At 48.6% G+C, this 6,581-nt stretch overlaps 1 protein-coding gene across 1 annotated transcript in view; it reads right to left on the bottom strand.

The window, feature by feature from the left end:
• The window catches only part of RALGPS1 (Ral GEF with PH domain and SH3 binding motif 1), a 353,981-nt gene that overhangs the window by 333,894 nt on the left and 13,506 nt on the right, over positions 1–6,581 (bottom strand). The window lies entirely within an intron of this gene.

Here is a 6,581-nt window from a genome sequence, read left to right as displayed (position 1 = left end):
GATCAAGGGGAATGTAACAAAGAGGAAGTGCTGAAATCCTGGTGGGGACTGAGCATGCACGATCTTTAAAGGACGTAGGGGCTGGGGGGCGGGGGTGAGACAGGGAGGAGCGCTGGTGAGCAACATAAATGTGTTTCAATACAGGCAGTTAGCCAGTGTATCCATTCAACTGGATACCAAGTAGTCATTTTAAAAGATACAGTAGGAGAGTATTTACTAACAGAGATGCCCACAAACTCAGGGCATGTGCAGTCATGTGTTCGACAATCGAAAGTTTAGTGTGTATCAGGCCTAGACGGAGCAGTGGCCAAACAGTCAGAACTCCCCATCCACGGTACATCCTAGGGGCCCAATGACTCACTCAGGAAAAACACACAGGTGTCAGCTGCTCAGTGGCAGAGGGAAGCAGGGGAGGCAGTGTGGGCGGGGGTACAGCTTTGAGGGGAAGGGGAGCCCTGCTAAATTCTCCTTGAGAAAGTGACATGTGAACGTGGTTTCAAATATTTAAATGCACGTGTGAAAGCAGGTACAAGTATAGGCAGACACAGAACTGCTTCTACCACTGCCTCTGAAAGGTATCATTGCGTAGCACAGTTTTCTGTTTTCTGTATGTCCGGTACTTATCTCTTTTAAAATAGTGTGGAAACATTTGTAACCAACAAAAAGCATTTAGGGGAGAACACTAAAAAAAGACTTAGACAGGCAGCACTTCAAGTGAATCCCCTTGTGAACCCTCTCTAGCCCGTTGGCCTGCAGCGCCACCTTGCGGCCAGTCGCCTGACTGCTCCATCTCATTCCTAGCATTCAATGGCAAGGAAGCAAGGGCCAAGATGCCTGTTTTTAAAACAACAGAAGGGTCTGGGGGAGGTGACGAGCCAGACAGGATGCAGTGTAGCAACAATGAAACATACAACTTTCCTTTAGTTCCTAAATGCTTCCTCCCTCCCCACCCCCACCCCCACCCCTACTATCATGATCCCAATCCGACCTTACAAATCTGGCTAGACCAGAGGATGTACACTGGCACAGATAGGAACTGGAAACACAGGGAATCCAGGGCGGATGATCCCTTCAGGGCCAGTGGTGTGAATGGCGATACTGGGAGGGTGGAGGGAGCATAGGATAGAAAGGGGGAACCCATTACAGGGATCTACATATAAGCCCCTCCCTGGGGGACAGACAACAGAAAAGTGGGTGAAGGGAGACATCGGACAGTGTAAGATATGACAAAATAATTTATAAATTATCAAGGGTCCATGAGGGAGGGGGGAGCAGGGAGGGATAGGTGAAAATGAGGAGCTGATGCCAGGGGCTTAAGTGGAGAGCAAATGTTTTGAGAATGATGAGGGTAACACATGTAATACATACATCATTGATGTATGTATGAGACCCCAATAAAATGATTTTTTAAAAACAGAGTCTATACAGTCAATACCATCTCACTGCAACCCCGTGCTTCAGAAGAGAAAAGCACTCCACAGAGTGTTCAGAGGCCGTGGAGTGGCATTCCGTGGTGCCTCTGCGTTGATTCAAACAGCCACACTTTGGATTAGTGCCAAGAGCTTCGCTCTTTGGAGTTCATAACATGTCTGCCCCATGGGCAGGGACTGGAAGGGGGTGGAGGTGAACACAAGCACAATTTGATGCGTTGGGTTAGCAAGGTCAAGGGGAATTCGTTCAGCTTGGATTCTCAGCAACAGGTTTATAATAATGCTTCGCCCTTGTATTGGTAATGATGCCATCACTGGAAGAAGCACCTGCAGACATCTCCCACATGCAAAGCTGAGGCTGCTTGTACCTGTGTCCCCAGGAAGCTTGGGGGAGCTCATGAAGTCAGACGACCTCAGCTCACAGGCCATTTGGACAGGGAAGGTCATCCTCAATGGGCGTGCTCAAGGGGTGCGGGGGTGGGGGGTAGGGGGAAAGTCCCCCAAATCCAGCTGGAATAATTACCTTAACCCTCAGCCTCAAATGACCATCTATGTGCAGAGCTCGTAGAGCGAAGTGTCTCCCCAGCCTGGGGAGACTGAGGCATCTCCCTGGCTGTGGGGGGAAGGGCCTCAGTCAGAGCAGGGCTTCGGATTCTGTTCCCTACCCCTCCATACAGCCTCCTCTGACCCATCCCACCCCACCCAGTGCAGGTCAGTGCTTTTCCTGTGTGCCCTCTTCACTCTGACCAGCTTTCTCTGTGAATCTCCTTATTAGACTCTGAGCCCCGTAAGTGAGGATCACGTCCATCACAGAAAGATGGCAGATGAAAGTCAAACAGAGCTGCCTTTGAGACAGGGCTCTACCCTCTCTGTGACTTCGGGTGAATCTCTGAGCTTCCATGTCCACTCTGTGAAGTGCAGAGAATAGTGCTGTGCCCACTCTCTGCGGCTACTATGAGAATGAATAGCAACAGCGGGCACTTGGGAGTAGTGGTGGGTGCCAGGCACTTGTCTGACATGTTACAAGTATTAAGTTCCTAAACTGAAACCACCTCTGTGAGCTAATCCCAGTGCCCAGCACAGAGTAAGTGTTCAAGTATTTTTACTGTCTCCCCAGTTCCCAGCACATTACCCAACGATGTCTGCTGTGTTCTCAAGAAAAATTAGTGGCCTACTCGCTCAGGCTAATACGGCAAAGACACAGTTCAGATCAAGACTTAATGGCCTAAGCCACCCATTCATGCCCCCACCTTCCTGGTTCTGGCTACAGGGCTGCAGAAAGTTCTTCGGGAGAGAAGGCAGCTCTGGCACCGGCAAGCACCCAGGAGGGAGGAGCGGAGCACATGCTCCAAGTCAAAACCTGGACGTGAGGCAGGGACACACGCTTGCGGGCCAGCTTCCCCTCAGGCCGGGCCAGGGGGGAAGCGCTACCCCGAGAGGCTTTAGCTGAATATGGGGCCCCGTGCCTTCTCCACCTCTCTAGCCATGGCCCCTCCCCAGGCCCCCTACCCAATCATTGGAGTCTGACAATGTTTACTGCAGCAATCACCCCATTTGAGGACCCCATCCTGACCTCATTTCCACCATTCTCAAGTGGTCTTGGAAGAGTGCTTCTTACAAGTGGGAGTGGCGAGCCTTTGTCTCATGTACTTTGGACGTGTTGCCAGGAGAGACCAGTCCCAAGAGAAGGACATTATACTTGCTAGAGGGGTAGCGAGGAAGTGGAAGGCCCTCGACAAGATGGACTGACCTAGTGGCTGCACTGGGGGATCCCACTAAGGACAACTGTGGGATGGCCCAGGACTGGGCGCTGCTTCATTCTGTTGCACATGGGGTTGTTAGGAGATGGAACCAGCTCAATGGCACCTAACACCAACAAGCGGTCAGCATGGTGGTCCTCACAGGGCAAAGTCAGGGTCACTGCTGAAAGCTGGGTCTGTGAGGAGGAGGGCTGAGACTCTCAACCCACCCACGTATGCTTCCTCCCAAACAGGCACATTAAGAAGTACAGACCGTGGGGGAAGCGTGGTCTAAGCATGGCCTTCTGCCAGCCTCTCCCCCATGCTGTCCCTTGGAGGTGGCGCCTTTGAATACACAACCCAAGCAAGTGAGGAGAGATGTACAAAGACCAGAACAAGTGCCAAAATATCACGGGACCACACCCACCCTACTCTCGCTCTCTCATCGCCAGACTTGAACAGGGGCTGCTGTTTCTCCTTGAAGCCTTCTCTTCTCTTGGCTCCTTTCGGCTCTCTTCTCCAGTCTCACTTTAAATGTCACTTCCTCTGGGGGCCTTCTGTGACTCCGAGTGTATGATGTCCTCCCACAGGCTTTGAGAACACCCAAACTTCTGCTTGATAGCATTTGTCTTGTTTGTCATTGTGTGTCCATTTCCTCAATGGGCCACATGCTATGGCCACACTCCAGGCTGCTTCCTCTCAACATCCAGTAAGAGAGTCCCACAGTTGGCTTTAGAAGCACAGCCGCCATGGCTTCCGCGGCTCACAGATTCTCCTCTGAGCAGCCCCACTTTACCTGTCTACCATCTCTGACTCGGAGATAATGATGGGGCTCGAGCCTCCCTCTTAATCATCAGGGCCTACACTCTTGTCTACGTGTGGGTCCAAAAATGAGAGGCTTGAAAATAGGAAGATGTTAAATAGAAACATGGTTGAAGCCTAAAACATCATCTTAGAAAAAAGGAAAACTCATCTCCTTGTTTAAATGGTGACCTTTGCAGAGATAATCTCAAGAGAAACAGAAAGAAAAGTGCCGTTACCTATCTGGATTGTTGTTTGACATCTTATTATTTTTAAATTATATCTTATTGGACCTTCCTGTTTACACTGCCCAACCAGCATAACGTTGCTATGAGCCAAACACCATAAAGATATACAAATAAAAGCCTTCAATCCAGGCTTGCTGATGGTAGGGGAAGCAAAGGAGAAGGGCGGGGAATGTTTGAGGGAACATAGGGGCATGTCTGTTGAGGGGAGGGGAGGGAGAGCTGACCTCTAGGTGGGGGCAGGAGAGACTGAGGGTACCTTGGGGAACATTAGGTTGAGAAGACCCTTAATGGAATGCAGCAGGTGGGCAGAATTGACCTAGGGCACCTGGGAGTATCTGGGGACCCAGGCCAGGTGCTGTAAAAGAGTGGGACACTGAATCCTGGAGCTCTGGGTACGTGTCATGCTCCAGAGGCTACACTGGTGAGACCCCATATTGGAACTTCACTGGTGGAACTGGACTTGACCTCAGGCACACTTGTACCCTGAAGACATAAGGCAGAAAAGACATGGTGTCTGAGGAAGCAGAAGACAGCTGTACCAAGAGCAGTGTTCAGTTGGCTGGATAAACAAGGTCTTGCTACATCAATGCCCTGTGTGCTGTATTGACACGTATTATTCCAGCAATTCTGTAATGGCCATTCTGCTATATTCCGCTTATGCTTGTTTATATTAGAGTGTTTCTCAGAGGTGCGTCGCCATTGGGACTCTTGAAGTTGGTTTGTTTCTTTGCTTTTCGGTAAATGAAACCCAAGGACAAGATCAGGGCTATAGGGTGCAGGAGAGGAGCTTTTCCAACACAATGCTCAAAGGGAAGCCTCTGCTGTGGAAGAATAAGCACGTGCATTGGCAGTGATGGAAATATAAACGTTGGGGTGCAACTTCCCTGGCCTCATCAGTGTACTTTTCTCACCAAGGCACTTTTCAGTTGTCTCCATGCAAATCGCTGTGATGCCCCGAATCCTTCTAAAACCAGTCAAAACGATCCCTTTGGAGACCCCCAAAACAGGCACCATCAGTAACATCCTGAATTGACCTCTGCCTTGAATGCAACCTTCCTTAAAGGAGCCCTAGTGGCCTTAAATGGAGAGCAAATGTTTTGAGAATGAGGGCAATGAATGTACAACTGTGCCACAATAGATGTATGTATGGATCGTGATAAGAGTTGTCTGAGCCCCTGATAAAATGATTTTCTTTAAAAAAAAGGAGCCCTAGTGGCATAGTGGGTTACACAATGGGCTGCTAACCATAAGGTCAGTAGTTCTAAACCAACAGTGTTCTGTACAAGAAAGATGAGGCTTTCTACTCCCAGAAAGTTTTACAGTTGCTACAGCTCCACATAGCCAGCCACGGGGTTCTCGGGAGATCTACCACCTCAATACCAAATGCCTGTGTCAGGCAGAGCCTGTGTGAGACAAAGAGACAGCCCTTCCCCGCTGCCCGGGTAATCAAGACTTTGGGCTGGACCTTTGAGCACACACCAAGAGCGTGTGGAGCCAGGCTACAGCACTGAAACGGACCAATAAGGACCTGAGTGATTTGGCCCGTGACCCTCCAGCACAATGTTCTGCAGGTCCAGTGGGGGATGATATGAAGCCACAATGGTGGAACAAATGGAAGCCTGTATCAAGGTAGCGTATTTTTTCTTAATGCATTTTCCTACAGACTAAGCTTTCAAACCAACTAAGACTGCATTGACCACAAAAGTTTACCATCCAAATACTAACAGTTATGGCAGTGTTTGGCTTGATATTCTATGATCACCGTGGTCTCCTGTGTGACCATTCCTAAAGTTCTTTGTGATCCAAACCCAGATGAACCGCTAATGCCAGAAACTGCACGAATCTCCAAAACAGACAGGTAAGGTCAACGGAGTCTCAGGAAGGAACTCCAAAGTATGCCATGTGACGCTACCTTAAAGACAGAAGAAACGGCATTATAGCTGAAATAAACTTTATCTTATTAAAGAAAACAAAATTTACAGTTCAGAAAAGCACAGGAGCAGGTCTGCTCTGTCCTACAGGATCACGATGAGATGGAATCAACTTGATAGCAGTGGGTTTGGTTTAGATTTTAACCTTCCTCAAAATGCTTGACCTATCTAAAAGCTATTGTTTGTATGTGAGGCAAAAGTCCCATGCACTTGTTGCAAATCTTTTGTGATTTGGGAAGATACCCACTGGAGTTTTATTAAAATTTTTATATCCTCCCTGATCTCAAAATCAATGTTTTTCCACAATACAAAAAGTATTTTGTAAATCATTTTATTAGGGGCTCATACAACTCTTATCACAATCCATACATATATCAATTGTGTAAAGCACATCTGTACATTCATTGCCCCCATCATTCTCAAAACATTTGC

This window comes from Echinops telfairi, unplaced genomic scaffold, assembly GCF_000313985.2.
Source record: "Echinops telfairi isolate 266 unplaced genomic scaffold, ASM31398v2 ScPeMD7_22;HRSCAF=79, whole genome shotgun sequence".
NCBI classification, from domain to species: Eukaryota; Metazoa; Chordata; class Mammalia; order Afrosoricida; family Tenrecidae; genus Echinops; species Echinops telfairi.
The sequence above is the reverse complement of the archived record's forward strand: the minus strand, read 5'-3'. Positions and strand labels throughout refer to the sequence as shown.